This window comes from Opisthocomus hoazin, chromosome 6 (assembly GCF_030867145.1).
Source record: "Opisthocomus hoazin isolate bOpiHoa1 chromosome 6, bOpiHoa1.hap1, whole genome shotgun sequence".
In the NCBI taxonomy this organism is placed as follows: domain Eukaryota; kingdom Metazoa; phylum Chordata; class Aves; order Opisthocomiformes; family Opisthocomidae; genus Opisthocomus; species Opisthocomus hoazin.
Genome location: NC_134419.1, coordinates 27,235,913 through 27,259,215, shown reverse-complemented (window position 1 = coordinate 27,259,215; position 23,303 = coordinate 27,235,913). Strand labels below are relative to the sequence as shown.

The following is a 23,303-nucleotide window of genomic DNA, read 5'->3' as shown; positions in this document are numbered from 1 at the left end:
AGACATGTTCTTCCTTACTTTGCTTCGGATCTTAGAGTGCCAGCTTTACTGTGTGAGCATCTGAATAGAATAATCATATCCTTGCAGAAATGAGAGCAAATTCAGATATGGATTACTGACTCCTGACAAATGTGACTTTAGCTAAATGTGATTCTTCTTCATTTCTGTGCTTTAAACACTGTTCTCATAGATTTTTCTACCTTTCCTGTGAAACCTGGTTGAATTACATTCTTCAGCATTTTCTTGTTCCTCTTTTCTGAAAAGTAGGGTAGAGGAAAATTGTGTTTGCTTTATCTTGTGCTTAAAACTGAACAGGACTGGCTACAGCAATTTGAAAGCTGGTAACTCAGACTCACATCGGAAGGAAGCAGCTTAGAACCTGCATCTGTAGCACAGCGTAAAACTCAGTGAGGTTATACCTAATCAGTTTTGATATTTTGATTGTAGGTGCAGTTTTAGTATTTTTTTCTTAAAAGAAATAAACCTTAATAGAAATTAAGGGAGAAAAGGTGACTTTCTCTTCTTGTATCTTAGTTCCATGAGCTAATCCTTGTAATGCATTGGTGATCTACAGCAATTGCTGTTGTAGGAAATATTTTATGTGAATTGTGAAAGACAAAGGCTTAATTATTTATGAAGCACTCTCAGTACAGTTCTTAAAGAAGAACCATGGAGTCATAAAGATTTTCTATAGAACAAGGTCACTACAGCTATGCTGTATGAAGGGAAACTTTAGAGAATCATTTGACTCTGGAAACCTTCAAAGGATGGGTCAGTAAACAGAGAGGAATGAGAAAAATTTATAGGAAGGCTAAAAAGCAATAAAAGAGAATTGAGATGTGAGGAGTAAAGGATTAAACAGAGAATGAATAAGTTACAGTTGAACATACAGTCAAAAATAAAGCAGCTATAGATTACTTAAGGTTATGATGAAAGAGAAGTATAACGTGATGAGAGAGAACTTCTTTCATGAAAAAGGAGAAAAAAATAGTATTTTTGGAGCCTAGTCAGGACAGAAGGAAAATGATGATTTGAGGTTTTTGGATAACTACATGGAGAAGTGATTTTAGTTGATTTGCTTTGAAATTTAAAACCGGAAGAAAGTTCCTGGATTGCTCAGCCTAACGTCCTTCTGTGTTAGGCAACCCCATCATGTCATCCCTTTCTAAACTGTCTTGGAGTCATCCTATTCCTAATGAGAGACTGCTAGAATTTCATTTTTTTGATAGTTTAAGATCTTGTAACATTCAAACTAAATATATTCGTGGCACAGATATGCCTATTTTGTAGCATCTCACAGCTAGGCTAATCTGTTAGTCAGTTGATGTGCCACAGGTTATTTCAACTGAATGCCTAATGAGGAAGTAAACGAGCCAAATGAAAAGATATTTAGCTATTGGCGTGAAAGAGAGAGTTTAACTGCAAAGGAAAAGAATGGGAAGTGTATGTTTGCTTTTAACAGCTGAAAAACAAGTATAGTAATTAACTGCTTTGTAATTCTTGGGGCTCTTTGAGCCTTATTTAGTGTTGCAGGATTTCTGTAAGGCTACTTTCAGACTTAGATTTTGAAAGAATGAAATGCTGTACTTGGTTTTGGTTTATACACCTCTGGTAGAAGGAAATGTTTTTCAAATCATTAGGAACAAAGGAGTGGGAATTTAGTTACTTTTTTTCTTTGAAAATAATAATAAATAACTAATACTGAAAATTACTAATTTCTTGAATATGTTTTTGTGTAGTTCTGATGCGGTACTGGAAATCATTTTATCTGATTTTCTTATATTGTAAATTCTTTATTTTCCTTGTCATTTTAAAATTCCAGGATATTCCAGAGAAGCAAATGGCAAATAAATAAAAAGCATCTGTGACTCAGAAATGAGGATATCAAGGAATCTTTAACAAGATCTGACAAGATGCTTTGCTGGTGGACCTGCAATACGAATGGTTCTGCCTTGCTGAAGCACAAAATCTTACAGGAAACTTTGTATTCAGGACTTCACAGTATCAAATTTCAGTAGCATCTAGAGTGCTACAGCCCTGGAAGTAACAGAAGCGGCATGCTGTTCCTGAGTAACTGTTGCTCTTTGGAGAAGTTTGTCCATGAATTTAGGGAGTAGCAGAGAACAGAGATAGAAATTGCCCTTGGCAAAACCCAGGAAGTTGGCAGAAAGGTTTTGGGAAAACACAGAGAAGTGTCTGTATAGCCTTCAGGATGCTGCAGCCATAGGGACATATGTGACTGCAGAATGAATTGAATTTCTAGGTTACACCTCAGCTACTGTAGAAAATTACAGTAATGATTACTATGTCAACATAAAGGTGGAATAAACCACAATGATAGTATTTTTTTTAATTGTTTGTTGTATAGTAAATACCTTACAAACATTTTCTTAATCTGTGAGTTTTCAGCACGTTAGTCCTGATTTCTGTACATATACTCATTAATTCACTAGGTAATTTGGACAAGCATCAGTATAAAAATTACCTGTTATAATTTTCCTCAGCCATCAGTTACCTGTGATGCAAAACTGGGCAGCTAAGTCAGGTGGTGTTCTTGCTGTAAGCTAAGTGAAAGGCCAAGTACATACTTAGGCAAAAAAACTGCAGGCATTAAGTTTATCAGAGAATTTTCAGATTGTATTATTCATTCGGAGAACTGAAAATTTTTAAGGTAGGCAAATATTTTCAGATGCTAAACAACAGGTAGCAGTATTCACAAGCATATTGACAGTTTATTGCGTAGAGGTAAACTGATCCCACAAGGAAGTATATTATGCAGATAAATCTACTGAAGATACAGTTAAAATTTTCTGATGAATTTTCACTAAAAAAATCTAAACTTTTTAAAATATCCTCTGAACAATCTCTTATCAATTGACTAGAGATAAAAAGATTTTCACTGTTTTTTGTTGCCAAGATATTTGTGAAATTTTCTGAGTGCTGTTTCACAATCATTCAGATATTATTCCTTTTACAGCAGATAATAGTAGATAGTCCAGTTTTCTTTCAAGTTTTCAAGACAGATGCAGGAGGGAGATGGGACTTGGAAAGAAGGATGTCTTGCTGATGGGATTTTAGTACATTGTAACAAATACACTCAACAAAGCAAAGGAGTACTTTGCATGAAGCTGGGAATGGAAGAGAGGTTTCCAGTGGGTTTCCCCTAAAGAAAAAGGAAATTTTTAGAGCTGAATTTTGAATAAATCTTTATGTATTTAGGGTTAAAGTCATTAGTATAATGACAAACATCTGACCAGGAAATAATGACAAAATGTCTTGGATACCCATCACAGCTCAAGATTTGTTTTCATTCTGATGCCTGTGTTCATCATCATTCAATTTACTGCTATTTTATTTACAAAAAAAAATAGAGTTTTATGATGAGTCTTAAGTTTTTGCTGGCTACAGTATCTGTGTGTCAGCATAATCAGACAGAACAGTTACAGAATTTGCCTAAACAGATGGAACATTAAAATAAGTATGAGGTTTAGTTGTACATAATGCTAGAAAAGATGAATAAAACAGGCATAAAACCAGATGTGGCTACTGGGGTTTCTGCAGGGGACTGAGCTGCTTTCTTGTGCTGTTATCTCTGGAATCCTTTAGAGATTTTTAAGTGAGATTTGTATCTAGTACGTTAACAGCTTAAAAATAGGTTCTTTCCTTCTTTTTTTTTCCACGAGACTGATTTTGACAAAGGTGAATCACTCTCTGTTTTCTGGTAGAAGCTTTCTACTACAATCCAGGACTGAACACTTATGTTCTGCAAGTTCTCTCAAAATATATTCTAGTTTAAAACCTTAAAATCCTATAGCTTTGGCTAAGTTGTTTACACTGGTATAGGTATAAGATATATGCAGCCTGTCTGATCACAGATGTTTCATTTATGTTCACCTGTCATGCTTGCTTGTAGTGTCTGTGGCCATCTATCATGCAGCTGTGTGCTGAAAAGCGTTTACATTTTGGAGAGCTATATAGTGAAATTCAGCAGCTTTTCTTGTTCCTACAGATTGCCACCAGCACACCAGCTGTATAAACAGATCTTCATTTCTAGAAGTAGGCCAAACTGAAATTCAGTGCTAAAGTCTGAGTTTGAAGAAATAGAGGTTCACTAGAAAAAAAAGAAACGTAATTAAAAGAATACAGCTTCATCCACTTTTTGTGGCTAATATTAGGATTAACTGGAAATGACAAACTCCCATTAAATATACAGATTGTGAAGAATTTTACGATTTTAGTGCTTAACTCATGATCCAAAACTAAGCAACAGTAAGTGCACCATCTGGATAGTTAATGAATATAAACTTTTTTGCGTTCTGTTACCATGCGTCCCAGAATTTATTTTTCTCATATATGTCCCTTTGTCAATCACTGTTAAAGTTGACCAGTCATGTGGTCATTTAGGAGTGCATTTTAGTGGGGAAAATTATAGATGATGTTGATTGCTTTCAGAAAATTTGTAAGGCAGTGTCTCTTCATTGCATGGTTAACATTTTAGTATGTGCCACTGAAGTTTTTTCAAGATCTTCCAAACTATTGAAAATCTGAGAAAAAATTGGGCTTTGCATGAATCTCTTGTTGAAAGCTCTAGAAATGAGCTATGATGATTCTGGTCCCTGTTCATGACCCATTGTGTTGTGTTCAATTAATTCAATTGCAGTGATGTCTCTGATTTTTCAGGAGGAAAGGATAGCTTCTTCATACTGCTGAATTTAACTCATCCATCTCATTTAACTTTCCCTGATCTTTCTTTCTGAACTATTTGTGATCCATTTGCGATGCATTTTGGCTGCTATGCTGACATTAAGACTGTTACTTACATACAAACTATGTATTGTACATTACCTGCACACTTGGGAGTCTGTTGATCTCTGCTGGTTGCTTCTGTGTGTTGCAAATGGAAATTTCCTTCATTCTCTATATACAGTTGTCAATACTTTTTTACTAGTATATTGTATCAGTCTAATAATTCCAGCAGTTATGTGCCTGAGGATTAACGAGAAATAAATTGAGAGAAGGGTCTGACAATTTGTGTAGTTTTAGTTGTTAGGAAAAGAGCTTGCTCTGTCATTTCAGACCCGTTAATTATTTTGGATGCTAGCTCCTAGGCACTTAGATTGTTGTTTGGCTCTGAAAGATTATGAGAGTAAGAAAAGAAAGGACTCTTTCTGCCTACCAAATGTAATTTTCTTAGTTTCAATGAAGTAAAATTTTTGAAATGTTTGAGCTAACTTTTTATTGTGTGGAAAGGTCACACATAACTAATGATGGCATGACAGGACCAATTATATCACAATTTAAAAATGTAATTAAAATGGGGAATTTTTCAAGCTCACTGGTATTTTAGTGCTACCTGCAGAAGCAGAAAAAGTGTATTTGCCTCTAACATATAATTTTGACATGAGAGATTAAACCTGTATGTCCATGGCCTGTGTCTGATCTTGCTAATATGTTTTCAGTCTGAAGGAGAGAAATTTCATAACTGTTTCTGTTTTTACTAAAGCATATGCAGGTATTTAAAATATTTTGTTTTTTTCTTTTTTTTAAGGGTATTTACCATTTCCTGCAGTAGTAAACATGCACTAGTTCTTTTAATAAATGATTACCCTGAATTTGAAACAGCAGAGCATACCTAGTGCTTTCAGCTACCATAATAATGTTCAAGACAGTAGTTTTCAAGAAGAATCTTTCGTTTTCTGAAGTAACTAATGCCTGAATTTGGTAAACATTTTTTTCCTCTTCTGAGTCAATGAACTTCAATAAAAAAGTATGTGAAAACATGAAGAGGTGAGAGTGTTGTTGCATGAGCTCCTCTTATTATGTGCTAGATTTTATATATATGTACACATATTCTGAAGTATGCCACACCACAGTGGCAGTTTAAAATTAATTCATGAAAGCCTGAAGCAGTGTACAGGTAGAAGTAGAAATAAATATCATCAGATATGATCACCTCAGTTTTGACTGAAAAAATTATGAAGGTGCTTGGCTAGTTGGACAAAATAGACGTTGATTGAGAGTGTCAGCCCTATGTGAGATTTCAAGTATTTAGTGATTTTTGTAGCTTGTATACTTGGCTTCACAGATCTCTGTAGAGATTAGCTAAATCAAAGCCAAACCGAATGAAGTCTCTGGAAGTGCTCTTGTATTTCTACCATCCCAGACATAGAATAGATAGCTTTACAAATAAGATGGGTTTTTTTTCCCTGGAGAGAGAGGCATTGTTCAAACTTGCTTGGGGAATCTAGATTTTCCAATTAAAACTGCCTGTCTTTGTGTTTGCTCCAAACCATTTGACAGCTAGCCTGAGACTTACACTGCTTTAAATGATTTTACCAGTTCCAGAGATAACCCCTTTGCCTTTAACGTGAAAAGACCTGTCAAAATATTTCAAAATATTAGATCCTCTTAGAATTACTGATACAGACTTTCCTCTGCCTAATGACATGCGCTATACAGGCTTAAGTGAGGAAATAGCAAGTTGCCGTGTATTAATGAAAACAAGCATCAGAAGCAGGGATGAAGGCTGTCACCAGAGGCAGCAATAGTTCGCTAGTGTGGCAGAGAACTGGGGGATATGGTTTGCTGTTATCTGTATGTATGAAAGTCTACAGGATCCCCATTTTTTGTTTACACGCTCTAGTGTTCCTTCTTTCCCTCTTAGGAATCTGCCTTCCTGGCCAGGTGTCCTTACGTACGTTCCGGATTCAAAACTACCCCAGCCAGTTCCTCCTGGGCAGCTACAGAACAGATAAGGGGAACAGTACATGCTTGGGGAGAATGACACATGAGTAGGTGAGAGGAAAGGAAACCTTCCATCACATATAGTTCTCCGCTATACTCAGAGTAGCTGGTATCAACCCAGGGACGGCTCCACCCACCTAATCACATTTAAAAGTTGTATATATTGTTTTAGTTGTATATATGTTTCTTTTGCCAGATCTATACTGGACTATTAATGTATCTAATTCTTGAGTCTAGCTTGATTAACAAATCAAATTTGTCAGTGATGTTTTGATTATATCTTTATCTCCACTTAACCTTGCACTTAATGACTAATAACAATTCTAACTAGTAGTTAAATATATTAAATTAACAGACATATGGTCTTTGCTTTTGCTTTCCTTTTTCTCACCAACATTTTTATATAGCTTTCCTGTGAAGCAGATCTGTAGATCTTTCTTACCTATTAAGACACCTACAGTTTCTTTATTTGTATCGTGCAAAATTTGCAGGCTTAAATTTTCTGTGCTCATGTTTCTGCAGAAACAGATATCCAAATAAAGGCAAAAGAAAGCAAGCAACTTGGCAAGTGCAGGTACACTAGTTTTAAGAAGTATTCCTAGCAAGGACACAACTACTGTAGTCAAAACTGTCCTTTCACTAATAAGCATTTTCTGAACCCATCATTGGTATATTTTGTGTCAGCAATATGAGTTTTCTTGAAAGAACAGTGGCGACTTAGTTGTTCTTACATGCTCATTAGAGACTCTCAGTTCCTCATGTCACTGTTCATCGAGGTGTGCAAATAAAAGCTTGTAATGTAAACATGGCTTGAGACCAAGAATGTAGGCAAGGCAGACTGCAGAAGTATCAGGATTGTGTTCACGGGATAAATACATTATCCTGAAATTTGTGTTGGCTCTTCATTGGACAGCTCCAACCAGCTGTGTTTGGGGCAGCAGAAACTTGCGACTAGATGAAGCGATGTGCCAAACGGAAAACTTAAGGTAAACCTGTGATGCCAGAATATGTAGATCAGGGTTCATGAACCCTGTATTCTATTTGTATGCAGACCAGCAGTACGTTTTACCAGTGATTTCTGTCATATTTCTGAGCAGCTTTCTCATTTTTGGTGTTCTCTTGACCACTGAGAAAACTGCTGCAGTGCTGAGGAGAAGAGGCCACGTAGAACGCAAAGAATACAACATGACATGAAACAGGACTTCACTTCTGAATAAACGTTAGTAAAATTACTCCATGAACCTTTGTAAAAGTGATCGGAGTAGGGTGGTTTAGATGAAATGCTAACCATTTGAAGTGACTCCATGAAGTAACTAATGGAATCGGTTACAGACTCAGGGTGAATAGTGGAGTAAGTTTGATTTGCTGCTCCTTATTAGATGTCTCGGAATGATCTATGGGGGAAAGACAAAGTGTAACACTGAGAGGTAGTCTAGAGCACGTACTAGATTAATGAAATAAGCAGAATTTAATAAATGGAAAAGTTCTGCTATTAGATAGAACTGACAGTTATTGGAATCATATAGCAAAGTTATTCAGTTGGAAAAAAAAAACATAAAGAGCCTACAGTTGCCTCTAGCATTTGTTGCACTGGATTGAAATGGGTCCTCAGAAAATTATAAAATATATTAATGCATAGAAATGACCACACACAGAAGCTATTTTATGTGGCATGCTGTTTATAGCCTGAGAAAAAAGAAAATAATGAGTTTGGTGAGCTAAGTGACATCTATATTCTAAATATTGCTGTTGCTATGATTTTTTTCAATTTGCCGTGTTCCTTTGTTACTTAGGAGAAACTAGAAATGAATACTAATTAAAGGCACAATGAATATTTGATGTATACTACTCTCTTCCTTTTAAACTAGCTTTCTGGTTTTTTTCTTCTAGATGTGACACTTTCTTACAATGGCTTATATTGTTCATTATGGCTAAATTAAGAAGTATTTTTTGACAGTACCTACCCTAAAACCAGGCTAACACACTGTCATAATAAGCCTCATAAGCCTTCTTCCTTTTATTAGAAGATGCTTTGTCTCCTGAAAGATATTTGGATGATCTTAAAAAAAAAAAAAAAAAAGTCTGGAAAACTGATGAGAAATTCAGTAGTGACAAAAGAAAGGCAACACACTTGCATAGGAGTAATTAGCTTCACAGATACAGGATGGGGAAGAAGAACCTAGGTAGCTTTTCAGCATAGTTTTTAGCTCTGTGGGGTTTTTTTCCTCTTCTTTTAGTAAGAAAAACCTTAAATACTGCAGCATGTATCACACTTTTTTATTGCCATACTTTGTGTTAGCATTTGGAAAATTCAGAATCCATAGAGTTCTAATTATAATTTTGGGAGACAATGAAAAGGAAGATAATTTTCACTAATAGACTGAGAGCTAAATTTTGTCCTGATGTTTCCATTGCAAAACCTTTTTCAGAATTTTATTCAGCCATGGAAATGTTGTAATATGAAACTCTTTCTACATACTCTCAGCCTAGGAGTATTTAAAAAATCTGCTTAGCAGTATTACATGTTCTTTATTTATAACGCAACAACAATAATCAGCAGGTTTAGTGTAGTATGAACTCAGTGATCTCACATCATCACTATTTTAAAATAGGTTTAATATTCTGTGAAATAATATTCTACTTGGAAAAACAGAATTTACGGAATTTTCCGTTTTTACATGTTCTCATAGACAGGTGGATTTTGTTGTACACACTCACTGCTGTATGAAATGTGTAGTATGGCAGAGTGGGAAGGAAGTTGCTATGCCTGTCCGCTAGATATCCTGAAATGCAAAAATGAACTGCTGGTCATCTTGATCTCTTTAACCTGAACATGATTAGGAAAATGGAATATTGACACAAGCTGTAAATGGCCTAAAAGTGGTTTGAGCATTTGGACCTTCCAATTTTGGTAGTTATGAACAAGGGCTTATTACACTGCTTTTCTTGCTTGTGTTCTGGTGGCTTCACTCAGTGCCTTCTTTGGGAATAAAAGGAGGAAAGGTAGGGAATGAGGACAACCTCACCTCAGATGAAGGATGATCAGTGCCTTTCCTCATCCCTGTGTACAGAACTGTGAAAGACAGAGGAGGAGAAGGCATTTTTTGGACTATGCTGTGTCCAAGAATCACTTTCTTCACACTTGCTATAGCAGACTTGCTTATTTCCTTATAATTTAGAATGGAATTCATGATGTCTTTATACCTGAATATCTCTAAATGTTCTCTGCTAACCTGTAAGGCAAGCATTCTCCTCATGGATTGGCAAGCGGGAGGTTTGTTTAGGAGTGTTAATTTTATTTAGTAGTACAAGTTTACTCTAAGCTTGGTAATAATACATTTAAAGTTACCTTAAATTATGTGCAAGTGCTCAATGTGAATGAATGTTTTTTTAATGTAAAAACAGTAATAGCAGAAATTTCCAAGTGAGCTAGTTCTATGAGGTCAATAAATTCTCGACCCTGTTAGAATTTCCTTGGTAGACCTATTGTTCACCTAAAAGAGCTTTTCAAATAAACAGAAGTTGTCATAGTTTTCTTCCATTTTTCAGTTTTTATTATGAAGTACCATGCATTGACCGATGTTTTGATCAATAATAAAAAATGAAATTTGAAATAAAAAAACTATTATCTGAAGCAGGAGTTATTGCTTGTTTTTAAACTGTGAGGCTGGAAGGTTTGCAGTTTTTATTTAAAAATAGAAAAAAATAGTGGGTTTGGTTTGGAAGAAATGTTCTAAAATTGCCGTCTGACATTTCTCAATCATACAAATGGCGGTTGAAAACTCTGATGTTAACTCAGCTTTTTAAACTAATTTCTCAAGATATATTTCTATAAAGTATTGAGATCACAGTTTTAGAGACTGAAATCCCATTATAGCTTTATGTGATTTTGTATGTCCCCTAGTAAACAGTGTAATATTAAAAGATAAAATGAATAGTGAATTTAAATATGAATTTTAAATCTGCATTAACATCTGAAGGTACCTCTTTTGTTTGTGTAGTGGTTCTTCTGCTTAGAAGAGAGTTTTTGTTAAATCACAATAAGACTACCTGCCTAAATTCAATTACCTTTTCCAACCTGAAGATGGAACTTTAGGATGAACCTCAGGTACTTGTTAGAGCAAGCAAATGGTCTGAGACGGCAGATGTAGTTGCATCTTGTACAATGGAATTTCACAGTTCCTGGAACATGATCTTTACAACACAGGAAAATTCAAACAATCTTTAGAGTTTGCGAGACAAATTCTCACAATTTTCATTGCTTGAAAACAAATTATATTTGTTGCATCTGTCATAAAACCCCATTTTGAATAATGCACAGAAATATCAATTCATACATTTAAATTTAGTCCTGTAGATTTTTTACATCAGAGACCATATCTAGTACTTTCTATGACACCATACCAGGCATCTAGAGAATGTTTTAAGCCATTATGTGCAGTGTTTAATCTATTATTGTGACAAAAATAATTAAATTCTACTGTTAAAAAAATACAGGAAAGGTAAATGAATGGTCCTACTGAGAAGATAAACTGGCAAATCAAGTAAGAAATGTTAAAATTAAAGTAGATGGCTTAAGGATTATTCAGAAGCTCATAATATAGTGTTTTCCTATAATATTCATGAAGTAGGCTACAAAAACCTAACAATACTTCCAGGAAGAAAGTAATAATCTTGAGTGACAGTCCAGGAAAGCTTTTAAGATCTGGGATGCTTTGAACTGGGGCTTTAAAATTTTACAGTTACAGGTATTTCATATTGCAATTTTTAGGTATTTCCTTTTCTTAGACAGAAAGTTAGCTTTGAGTAAGACTGTTGGACTAAATTTTTTAACCATTAAGTGGCATTTAATGTCAACATGAACACCTAAATAAAAGGAGCATGATTTTCTGTTGCTTATATGAATAGAAGTTTTGATTCTCCTCATATCTGAAAACTAAGTACCTTCACTGAAGTGTCTGTAGATACATGAAGTTTCCAATGTATGAATTTTCAAGAACTTTAGTAGAGTCAAGTGATGCTGTGGGGAACTCTGAGCACAGAGCAACCTTGCTTTGTCTGCTGTGGATCACTGTTCTGTTACAGCACCTAGTGATGAAGCCGGAGTGTTTGGTAGGATCTGATAGCGTTTTTTTTCTTTGTTATTACGCACTGGATTGCTGTCACACTCCTCAGTGAGACTGAGGGCTTGTGTTAGACTATGGCATTTTGAAAGGTCTGGTCCATGAATTGTCCATCCTTGAAGGACAACAGCACTGAGTAAAGGCAAAATGTTTTAAAACTGGCTTCTCAAACAAAAAGGAGCAGCCTTATGTGGAACTGTTGTTCAAGTGCTAAACCAGCCCTAGTGATAATAAAGAATACAGGGTAGAGTCAGCTCTTATTCGGGACGAACTTGCAAGCTTTTTCTTTCATTGGGCAGGTTTTTCACGGTAGCTGTTGCTAATGCTCTGTTGCAGTGCTGCAACGTACATTTCACCTGAACACATGCTCCTTGGTCATTTGTCAACTGTGTCACTATTAATTCTGCCACGTTGTTGTCATTTGTTGGTGTGTGCAGCTTTGGTGAAGCTGTCATTACTCTGGGCACAATTGCTTATCATCCCATGTATCTTCAGATCACCATCCTGTAAGTTTAAATGTAACCTTGTCCCTGTGGTGGGAAGATACTGCTTTTCTAAGTTACTGGTAAGCTTCTTCCATGCACAGGAGCAATGCATCCCCCTGAGAAAGAAATCTAGCAAAGGAGGCAGGAGACCTGCATGGTTAAACAAGGAGCTTCTAGCAGAGATCAGGCAGAAGAGAAAGGTCCATGGAATGTGGAAAGAGGGGCAGGCCACTTGGGAAGAGTACAGAAACGTGGTGAGAGCATGCAGGGATGCGACGAGGAAGGCCAAGGCCCACTTGGAATTGAAGCTGGCAAGGGATGTCAAAAACAACAAGAAGGGCTTCTTCAACTACATCAGCAGCAAAAGAAAGGCTAGGGACAACGTGGGGCCGCTGCTGAATGAGGCGGGTGTCCTGGTGATGGAGGATGTGGAGAAGGCAGAGCTACTGAATGCCTTCTTTGCTTCAGTCTTCAGTGCTAAGACTGGCCCTCAGGAATCCCAGGCCCCGGAGGTAAGAGAAGAAGCCTACAAAGAGGACGACTTTCCCTTGGTCGAGGAGGACTGTGTGAGGGATCGCTTAAGCGATCTGGATGTCCACAAATCCATGGGCCCCGATGGAATGCACCCACGAGTGCTGAGAGAGCTGGCGGATGTCATTGCTGAGCCACTCTCCATCATCTTTGAGAGGTCCTGGAGGACAGGAGAGGTGCCCGAGGACTGGAGAAAGGCCAATGTCACTCCAATCTTCAAAAAGGGCAAGAAGGAGGACCCAGGGAACTACAGGCCGGTCAGCCTCACCTCCATCCCGGGAAAGGTGATGGAGCAGCTCATCTTGGAGGTCATCATGAAGCAAGTGGAAGAAAAGAAGGTTATCAGGAGTAGTCAGCATGGATTCACCAAGGGGAAATCATGCCTGACCAATCTGATAGCTTTCTACGATGACATGACTGGCTGGGTAGATGAAGGGAGAGCCGTGGATGTTGTCTACCTTGACTTCAGCAAGGCTTTCGACACAGTCTCCCATGATATCCTCCTAGGGAAGCTGAGGAAGTGTGGGCTGGATGAGTGGTCAGTGAAGTGGATAGAGAACTGGCTGAATGGCAGAACTCAGAGGGTTGTCATCAGCGGCGCTGAGTCTAGTTGGAGGCTGGTAACAAGTGGTGTCCCCCAGGGGTCAGTACTGGGCCCAGTCTTGTTTAACTTCTTCATCAACGACCTGGATGAAGAGTTAGAATGTACCCTCAGCAAGTTTGCTGACGACACCAAACTGGGAGGTGTGGTAGATACACCAGAAGGCTGTGCTGCCATTCAGCGTGACCTGGATAGGCTGGAAAGCTGGACAGAGAGGAACCTGATGAGGTTCAACAAAGGCAAATGCAAGGGTCCTGCACCTGGGGAGGAACAACCTCATGCACCAGTACAGGCTTCGGACGGACCTGCTGGAGAGCAGCTCTGCGGAGAAGGACCTGCGTGTCCTGGTGGACGACAGGTTAACCATGAGCCAGCAGTGTGCCCTGGCTGTCAAGAAAGCCAATGGAATCCTGGGGTGCATTAGGAGGAGTGTGGCCAGCAGGACGAGGGAGGTTCTCCTTCCCCTCTACACTGGCCTGGTGAGGCCTCATCTAGAGTACTGTGTCCAGTTCTGAGCTCCCCACTTCAAGAAAGATGAAGAGCTACTGGAGAGAGTCCAGCGGAGGGCTACAAGGATGATGAGGGGACTGGAACATCTCCCCTATGAGGAGAGGCTGAGGGAGCTGGGCTTGTTCAGCCTGAAGAAGAGAAGGCTGAGAGGGGACCTTATAAATGCCTACAAATATCTGAAGGGTGGGTGTCAGGAGGATGGGGCCAAGCTCTTTTCAGTGGTGCCCAGTGACAGGACAAGGGGCAATGGACACAAACTGAGGCACAGGAAGTTCCATCTGAACATGAGGAAGAACTTCTTCCCTCTGAGGGTGACGGAGAACTGGAACAGGCTGCCCAGGGAGGTTGTGGAGTCTCCTTCTCTGGAGATATTCAAGACCCACCTGGACAAGGTCCTGTGCAGCCTGCTGTAGGTGACCCTGCTTCGGGAGGAGGATTGGACTAGATGACCCACAGAGGTCCCTTCCAACCCCTACTATTCTGTAATTCTGTGATTCCCATGTACTATTCTTTTTCTGGATCTGCCAGTCGTATGCTTTATGGTATTCCTGAATCCTTACCAGAAGACACAAATTCTTCATATTCCTCTGCTTCTTTGGACACTCTCTGTTAAACAAATAAAAGTGTAGATAGGGATGAATTGCTGAAGTGTTTTGTGTTATTTAACTATGGGGGTTGCTTGTTAGTCCAATAGGAACATTATGTCTCACAGTTACTTATAAATAATCAAACAATATTTACTTTAGGTAATTAAATCAAATAGTACCTGAGTGCTTGGTATCAGAATACTTCTACCAGTCTGTTCAGCTTCTCTGCTTGTGTCATAAAATCTCACTTCTCGAGGAACTGTTGTCAGGAGTAAAATTTCTACAAGGTTAGTTCACTCAGGACCCTTACTTTTAAAAGGCGTATGGAAGTCCAGAGGAAGTGATTGTTGTAGTTCTTTAAAATTAAAATACCTAAAGCATGAGGGACAGAAAGTCTCCATCATCTTCTTGCAAACCTTTATATGCAGTGTTTCTAGGTATAAATGAGCCTTTAAAAACAAAAAGGCATGTAGCTACTCTAAATGGAACAGGCATTTGTTTCTATTAAATTGTATTCTATATAATGGCATTTTCCAGTTAACAGTCAAGTTTATATTTTTATGAATACACGCACAGAATCACAGAATGTTCGGGGTTGGAAGGGACTTCTGTGGGTCATCTAGGCCAAGCCCCCTGCCGAAGCAGGGTCACCTACAGCAGGCTGCACAGGACCTTGTCCAGGCGGGTCTTGAATATCTCCAGAGAAGGAGACTCCACAACCTCCCTGTCTGTCACCAGCAGGCCCAGTGCCGTACACCCCTCCCCGTGATCAAAGAAACCAAAATTCGACCCATGGCACCAGTCCCTGAGCCATCTGTTAATCCGGTGAGTTTTCCTGCCCCTTTCAGTGCTGTTCCCTGCCACTGATGGGATGGAGGAAAACACCACCTGCGCTCCCAATCCCTCAACCAGTCGCCCCAGTGCCATGAAGTCCCTTTTGATGACCTTGGGACTTCTCTCTGCTACCTCGTCCCCGTCAATCTGCATTACCAATTTTTTTATTTTTTGTTTTAAACGCTAGAACAGGCGGTTACCAGTGACCCCTACCTACAAAAATTGTGTTTCCAAAATCTCTTGATGTCGATTCCGTGGGGGCAACCGCACGGCCTCGCCCCGTGCCACACATGGCAGAAGCCCTTTTTGCATTGTCTACTATGCATAAGTCACATTATTGATTAGAAATTAATTTCCTTACATCTCATACTTTATATAGTTTTTAATTAAGATCTAAGTACCGAATAAAGAAAGAGGAGAAAAATTAAAGTGGGTTTGTACTCTGAACCCTTTGCAATGAAAGAAAACCTGCTGTTTCTGAATTAACAAATAGGCAATTTCATGAAAGTACAAATCAATCTAACTGATTTTGAGGAAGTACAGGACATTCAAACCAGCCTTTATTTCTGCCTAAAACTGGGACTACATTACCAATATTTTCTGAAAAGTAAACTTTGATCACTTCTGTATTTAACTCCACCAGTGGTGAATAAGACTGGGAGAATTTCTGAGAGCCTACAGAAAAAATATCATAGAACATGATTCTTCAGTATTTTTAAGTCCTGCCCTGTTTGCTGTTTCTGTCTCTTAGCACTGAAAGCTGTCTCTCTCCTATGAAATTATCTTTCACTGTCATTGCTACAACTATTTAAATATTGATAAATATTATATATTTTTACCGACATAGTGCATATATATATATACAGATTTATGTATGTGGATAGTTAAAGGTATATATGTACTATGCTGTTACATCTTTTTACTTTAGGCCAAGAAGCATACACAATTATTAGGTGACTATTAGAAAACCATTAGTTTGAATTTGTATGTCATATTATCACCTAAGACTGAATATCCTAATTATGATATTTAAGACAAATAAAGTCAACTGAACACATAAAACCTGATGACCGTGTCAGCTCCAAGCCATCGTCTCAGTGGTTGCCTTTCTGCTAGCTCTGAGATTTGCTCTAAGCCCAAAACAACCACTGCATAGGTGTTAATCTAATTACATAACAAACAGCTAATTAAAGTGTAATAAAACTCAGCTCATCCCTGTGTTCACAATGCAGTATTCACAGTCCTAAAATCAGCTCCCACAGCCAGAAGGGACTCAAAGCCTATTCTCTCCACTTAATCCCTCTTCTGCTTTGTGTCTTCGGTTCTTACTGATATGTTCACAGCAACCCTGTTTAATATGTGTTGTAGCAGTGTCCTGAAAACACCTCTCTTGTTAGAGCTGCTTGGGTAGCTCATGATAAGTACGTGTGAGGGAAGTTCACTGCACTAAAGGGTTTATAATCTAGGTAATGATAGCCTTTAAAATAACTAGGAGTGTAAAACCTGGAGTCCACAGATCAGCTCTTTCTCTTCATTCAGATGCTTGTACTTTCAAGGGGGATTGAAAACCATGGTGGCTACCTTGTATGATTAATAGAGAGTATGTTTTTAAGTATTTTGTTTACCTGGTACTAAAGTCTCATAATGGACTGGGTAAGGTAGGAAGAAAAGATTATTTACAAACCACTTTACCATTTGCTGATTTATGAAGTCTTCCCTTTTGAGTCTTAATAGTGGTCCTTTAAAGTAGTGAGTTTGAACATACAGCATATGTTGGGGTGTTTTTAGTTTCTGTTTGAAATGGACATGAAATGAGTAGGTAGTATCATTATAAGAGAAGTGGAAAATTAAATTTTATCTGGAAAGGAAAACAGCCTTGGAAGTAACCAGTGTATCTTGACTCATGATTTCCTTTCTTCATTTTTTAAATTTTTGATTTCTCTGTTATTTTCTCTGTATTATTGTTATGTTTATTGAGAGCTTACTAGTTTCATTTTTTACTTATCTGATACGGGTGTTACATCTCATCCTCATTTAGCGAATGTCTTGTTTTCTCTTGGACATTTCATTCTAGTTTCTTTTAAAAATACCTTCGCTCATTCTTTCATTTGTCTTCTTTTTTACTAACTTTAGTGTTACTCATCTTTTTTCTGTAATAATGTTCATATGATGTTTATCTCTGTTTTCCCCTCTTTTTGGTTTCCTGGTGGCTCTGGTTCTTATTGTCTACTCAACTGCTTTTGATTGCTTTGTTTTTGTTATTCCACATAATTCTGCATCAACAGTGTCTTCCTCCTTGTGCTGAACTCCGTGGCTATTCACAATATTGAATATTGAACCTGTTGCAGTTGTAGGTTCCTTTGAGATGCTGACTTTTCTTCAGCACTCTGGTATTTTCCCAGAATGTATTTTCTGTATTTGTTACAGACTGTGGTTTGGTATTCATGATGGCCAGATAATTTCTTTTTGCCCAATACTGATGAATTGAGAATTCAGTGAAAAAATTCCCTTTTGTAATCATCATGCTGTAGTCAATACTGTGCTTTGCTCTCTGATTTTTCTGCAACCTAAATCTTCAAGGTGATGAAAATTAGCACAACAGAGGAGAATCCATCATGTATTGTAGGAATGAAAATACTGCAGACCTTTAGAGGAATGTTTGGTTGCTTGTTCCTACTTCTTCAGTTACAAGGTGGTGGAAATTCAAACTGCCCTTTGTCATCATACATGTGTTAATGTTATGCATGTGCCATCTTTGTTAGAAAAAATAAGCATAGTATTTCTAACTGAAAATAATTAGAGTTAATTGTTAATTGCCAATTATTATAGAGTCATATTATTGTCTTTCCTACCCTAAGGCTGATTTTGAAATCTTGATCTTTATATGCAGTGCATATTTCTTCGAGCATAGAAATCTGTCTTGGTAGGTTAGTGTTCATCATATTTATTTTTTAGCACATTGTGTGTAATATACTCATTAAGATGCAGTCCCCTGTAGTGAATTCTTGTAAACACATACATTCACAAATCACAATATTTTTGTCCATTTGCTTATACCAATAAACCTTATTATATTTTTTATAGAGGGGAAAAATCAGTATCAATTTTCCATATATTTTCCCTCAGAAACTCTCTTCATGCTGATCAAGTCCTTGAGATTTTAAAATGTGATATACTTGTTTGTAATAAGCAGGTGTGTATTCTATACTGATCAACCTCTTTTTTTGCTGGTCCTTATCAGTATCTGTGGGTTGTTCCCATGAGACAGGAAGGATTTAGGCTGATTAAAACACCTGATACTATAATACTTGCTTAGGACTTAAAAATAAATAAAGAAAATATTATCAATCACTTCTATACTGAGTAGATTGTGTATTTATCTCTATTAATATAATTGAAAATAGAAAAAGGTAAAGCTACCGGCATTTATTTTTAGAACAAAAAGAAAACTACTTAAAACTGAATTAGCAGCTACGCAAATTGGAAAGTTTCTTCAGAATAGTGAAGTAATACTCATTTCCAGAAATCACAACAAATGCTGTGGAGATAGGTAATGCATAGATCTTCCTGCCTGACCAGAAGTCATCAAACTTCAAGGGAACAGTTGCAAGGTTATCAACTCCTTATCCTTGGTACTTTTTCTCACTGTGGGTAGTGTCATGATATCTCCCTCCCATCCCTCTGCTCTACAGTGACCCCATGACAATGATGTTCTAGAGGGAGGATTGTACTGTAAGGAATTATTAGCCAGGGTTCATTCATGTAGCTCTTTGAACATATGGAGCTGTATTTGCATGATGATAACTCTTCCAGCTGGTCTCAGTCCAGTTCTCAGTGGACATGTGTCTGCAGTCTGTAAATAGCAATGACAGTGCTTAATAAGCCATAACAATAGCCTCAGCAAGAAGACTTTGTTTAATAAAGACAGTGGGTCCGTTATCAGTTCATAGAAGCTCAGATGCATATGATTGTACTTGGTTTATGTTTTAGCTAGATTTTTTTTCTATTTTTCATTTCCATTTGGGTTTTTCTATGCCACTGGAATAATTTTAAGTTTGATCTTTTAAATGGCAGCAGCTTTGTATTTTCAGAACTGAAGAATGACTAATTGCATAGTGTACAAAACTTTAGGATTCTTGTTTTCACAGCATAGATGAAAGGTATCTTTTAAAAGTATGTCTGTCTGTGCAATGAAATTAACTATAGATTCAGTCCTCACTCCACATACACCAATATTAAAATGCTCCAGAAGCTATTTACATGATCACTTGTTTACTGCCTTTAACATATTGATGGAGGAAAAAAGCACAGGCGCGATAATTTAAAAGGTTTTCTGCATATGCTTCTTTCTACTTAAATAAGCCTACATATAAATTAGCAGTGCACACTTGAAATTTTTTAGCATGATGGTCTCTGCCACTGCTAGATAATTAATTACCACCCTCTGGCCACAGGCAACTGGTACCTAGTCCACTCAGCTCCAGAGAACAGCAGTACATAGACCAGCTATAGTAAGAGACGAAAAGGTGAGATAGAGAGAGAGTCGAAGGACATAGCTAGGAAGAATAAGCAAGGTCTAGGACATTTTCAGTGCCCTGGCTCCCTTTAGTAGGTGCCTGGCTGGAACTACACCAGTTTCATCTGAAAGTGTGTCTGTATGTTTATATGTTCTGATGTTTATTTTGGCCTAAAATAATGTGAATCAGTATAGTGTTCACAAATAGTTACTGGATGTGTATGCTGTTTGTGCATAATTTTATTTTGCATTCGCGTGTGTGTTTTCAGAAGTATCTCAGTAATAGTTCGTGACAGATGTACTTTACAAGCAAAAATAGTTTGCTGTTTTTAAAGACCATCTCAAATTTGCCTGTGAAGTCTTTTTGATTATTACTGTTATTGTCTATCAATCCAGATTTAATTGCTCTTCGGTTTGCCTACTTCAGAGACTGAAATGATGCATAACTTAAATATCTTTTATTAAAATCAGTGAGGCTTTTAACATGATGTACTGGGTTTACGTGGCAAGGTTTTGGTAGCAGGGGGGCCTACAGAGGGGGCTTCTGTGAGAAGATGCTACAAGCTTCCCCCATGTCCAATAGAGCCAATGCCAGCCAGCTCCAAGAGGGATCCAATGCTGACCAAGGCCAAGTCCATTGGCAACTGTGGTAGTGCTTCTGTGATAACCTATTTAAGAAAGGGAAAAAACCTGCTGTGGAACAACAATCGAGAGAGAGGAGTGAGACGATGTGAGAGAAACAACTCTGCAGACACCAAGGTCAGCGAAAAAGGAGGGGGAGGAGGTCCTCCAGGCATCAGAGCAGAGATTCCTCTGCAGCCCATGGAGAAAACCATGGTGAGGCAGACTGTGCTCCTGCAGCCTGTGGAGTTTCCGGTGGAGCAGATCTACACCTGCAGCCCAGGGAGGACCCCACACCAGAGCAGGTGGATGCCCAAAGGAGGCTGTGACCCCATGGGGAGCCCATGCTGCAGCAAGCTCCTGCCAGAACCTCTAGACCCATGGAGAGAGGAGCCCATGCTGGAGCAGGTTTGCTGGCAGGATTTGTGACCCTGCAGGGGACTCGGGCTGGAGCAGCCTGTTCCTGTAGGACTGCACCCCATGAAGGAACACATGGTGGAGCAGTTAACGAAGAACTGCAGCCCGTGGGAAGGACCCACAGTGGAGAAGTTCATGGAGGACTGTCTTCCATGGGAGGGTCCCCATGCTGAAGCAGGGTCAGAGTGTGAGGAGTCCTCCCCTGAGAAGGAAGGAGCGGCAGAGAGAGCGTGTGATGGACTGACCATAACCTTCATTCCCTGTGCCCCTGTGCTACTCGGGGGGAGGAGAGAGAGAAAAGTCAGGAGTGAAGATAAGCCTGTGAAGATGGGAGGGGTGGGGGGAAGGTGTTTTTAAGATTTGGTTTTATTTTTCATGATCCTTCTCTAATTTGATTGGTGATAAATTAAACTAATTTCCCCAAGCCTAGTGTGTTTTGCCCATGACAATAATTGGTGAGTGATCTCTCCTTGTCCTTATCTTGACCCACGAGCCTTTCATCACATTTCCTTCTCTGCTGTCCAGCTGAGGAGGGGGAGTGATAGAGCAGTTTTGGTGGGCACCTAGCATCCAGCCAGAGTCAGTCCACCACACATAGGTGTATGATTAAAAGTAGGTGAAATATTTTAATGAAAAAAAATACCTCTGAGCTTGGTTTCAAAGACCTGAAATTACGAGTTTTCCAAATAAGAGGCCTAATTCTGAAAGTCTTTATTTCTTCACTAGAAGTGGAGTTATTGCCTAAAAACTTTGGCTAGATTCTTGTAGAGTCTTTAGTTTTGGTGTTAGGTATTTGCATTTTAAGCAATGCTTCAAAAGTTTATCCCCTTAAAATGAAATTGGAAAAAAACAGACTTTGTAATGATCAGAAAACCACTGAGAAAGAATAAAGATATAACATTGTGAAGACTGAAATGTGTTCTGAACCATGCCCCAACAGGATGGCATCTCTTGCCAGCCAAATTTTCAGTCTTGAACTGTCTCCTGTAGTAGATACCTAAAAGCATGTTTGTTCTTTGAAGGGACTGTAGAAAAGTTACTCTTTTAAGCAGTATGTTTGGAAGTTCTCTATGAAGTAGGAGAGATCAATTGAACTGCAGTTATTCTTTCTTATAGCTGTACAACTTTGAAGATGGAAAAGAAAAAAAAAAGAAGATTTCTTCAAGTGGAGAGAAAAGAAATCTACAATCACCTGTTTAAGTTTAGACCCTAATACTTAAAACCATCCCGAGAGGGAAGTTGCAGGACTCTATCCCTACCCCACCTTACTGTGTGTTTTATTTAGTGATAGTTTAATGTAAAATACATTTTAAAAATTATTAGCAGGGGAACCAAACCACAATGTCCTCATGCATAGATGTGTGTTCAACCTACTAATTCAAAAGAGTAAATGTTCTTACTTGCCTACTGTCACTCCTACTGTTGAATCTTCTTACAGAAAAATGGAGATTGTCACATTTGCAGAATAGCCTAAAGATTTTGTGATACTGTCGACTCTTCTCCTTGGAGATCTGTGTTTTTCTGTGCTTCTGCATATGCATGAATTAAACCAAGGTACTCTGGGTATTATTTATTTTATAGAACAGATGCGTAGAACAGCTTTTACCTTTTCGTGTTATCTTGCCTTCCTATCCCCATACCATGTATTTCCGAGAAAGATTTAAGCAATTTAAGCAATTTTTTGAGTATTAAAGAATTCTAGAGCAATTCAGTGTGACAGGTTGATAGAACCTGACCGATCTTAGGCACTGAGTTATTTGGCCATGTGACGATTTAAAGGTTGCTAAGAATACCTAGAAGTAGAATTTTAGGTGCCGGAAGATATTTAAGGCACATATCTAAAGGAAGTCGTTTAGGTACTTCTAAGGCTTAAGTGGCAACTGAACAAGGGCTTGCAACAGTGATTTGGATTTAAGAGTTTAGATTCCCTTTTTAATCCTTTTCTAAGTGCTGAAATCCCATATTTGCATTTATAGTATAGTATCAAGATAGCATAGTATCAAGATAAAGGCTCCTATAATGCCTAGCTCCTATATTTATCTGTTAACCGTAAAAGCAGTAAAGCAACAATGACTGCATCCCATTCTACTGTTTGGATGATTTGTCCCTGAGATAAAAACATTTAGTTTCTTGCTGTACTAGGGAAAATAATTTGCTTCATTTTTATGGTCCTTTTATTTTTTTCACCTAATTGTATTCAGTTTGTGGAAGCAGAATTCCTGATAATATAAAAAGCTATATTCTGTATGTATGTATGACTTAAAATCCAGAGAAGAGTCTTTTTCTTTTGCCTTCTGCTGATTAATTTTGATCTGGTGCAACTCTTAGAAAACA

The 23,303-nt window shown here is 38.1% G+C and overlaps 1 non-coding gene across 1 annotated transcript; it reads right to left on the bottom strand.

The window, feature by feature from the left end:
* Positions 1–15,591: 15,591 nt before the first annotated feature.
* On the bottom strand, positions 15,592–15,723 carry LOC142361827 (U11 spliceosomal RNA). The gene has a single exon (XR_012764445.1). It is a non-coding gene; the product is annotated as a U11 spliceosomal RNA (small nuclear RNA).
* Between the last annotated feature and the right edge of the window lie 7,580 nt (positions 15,724–23,303).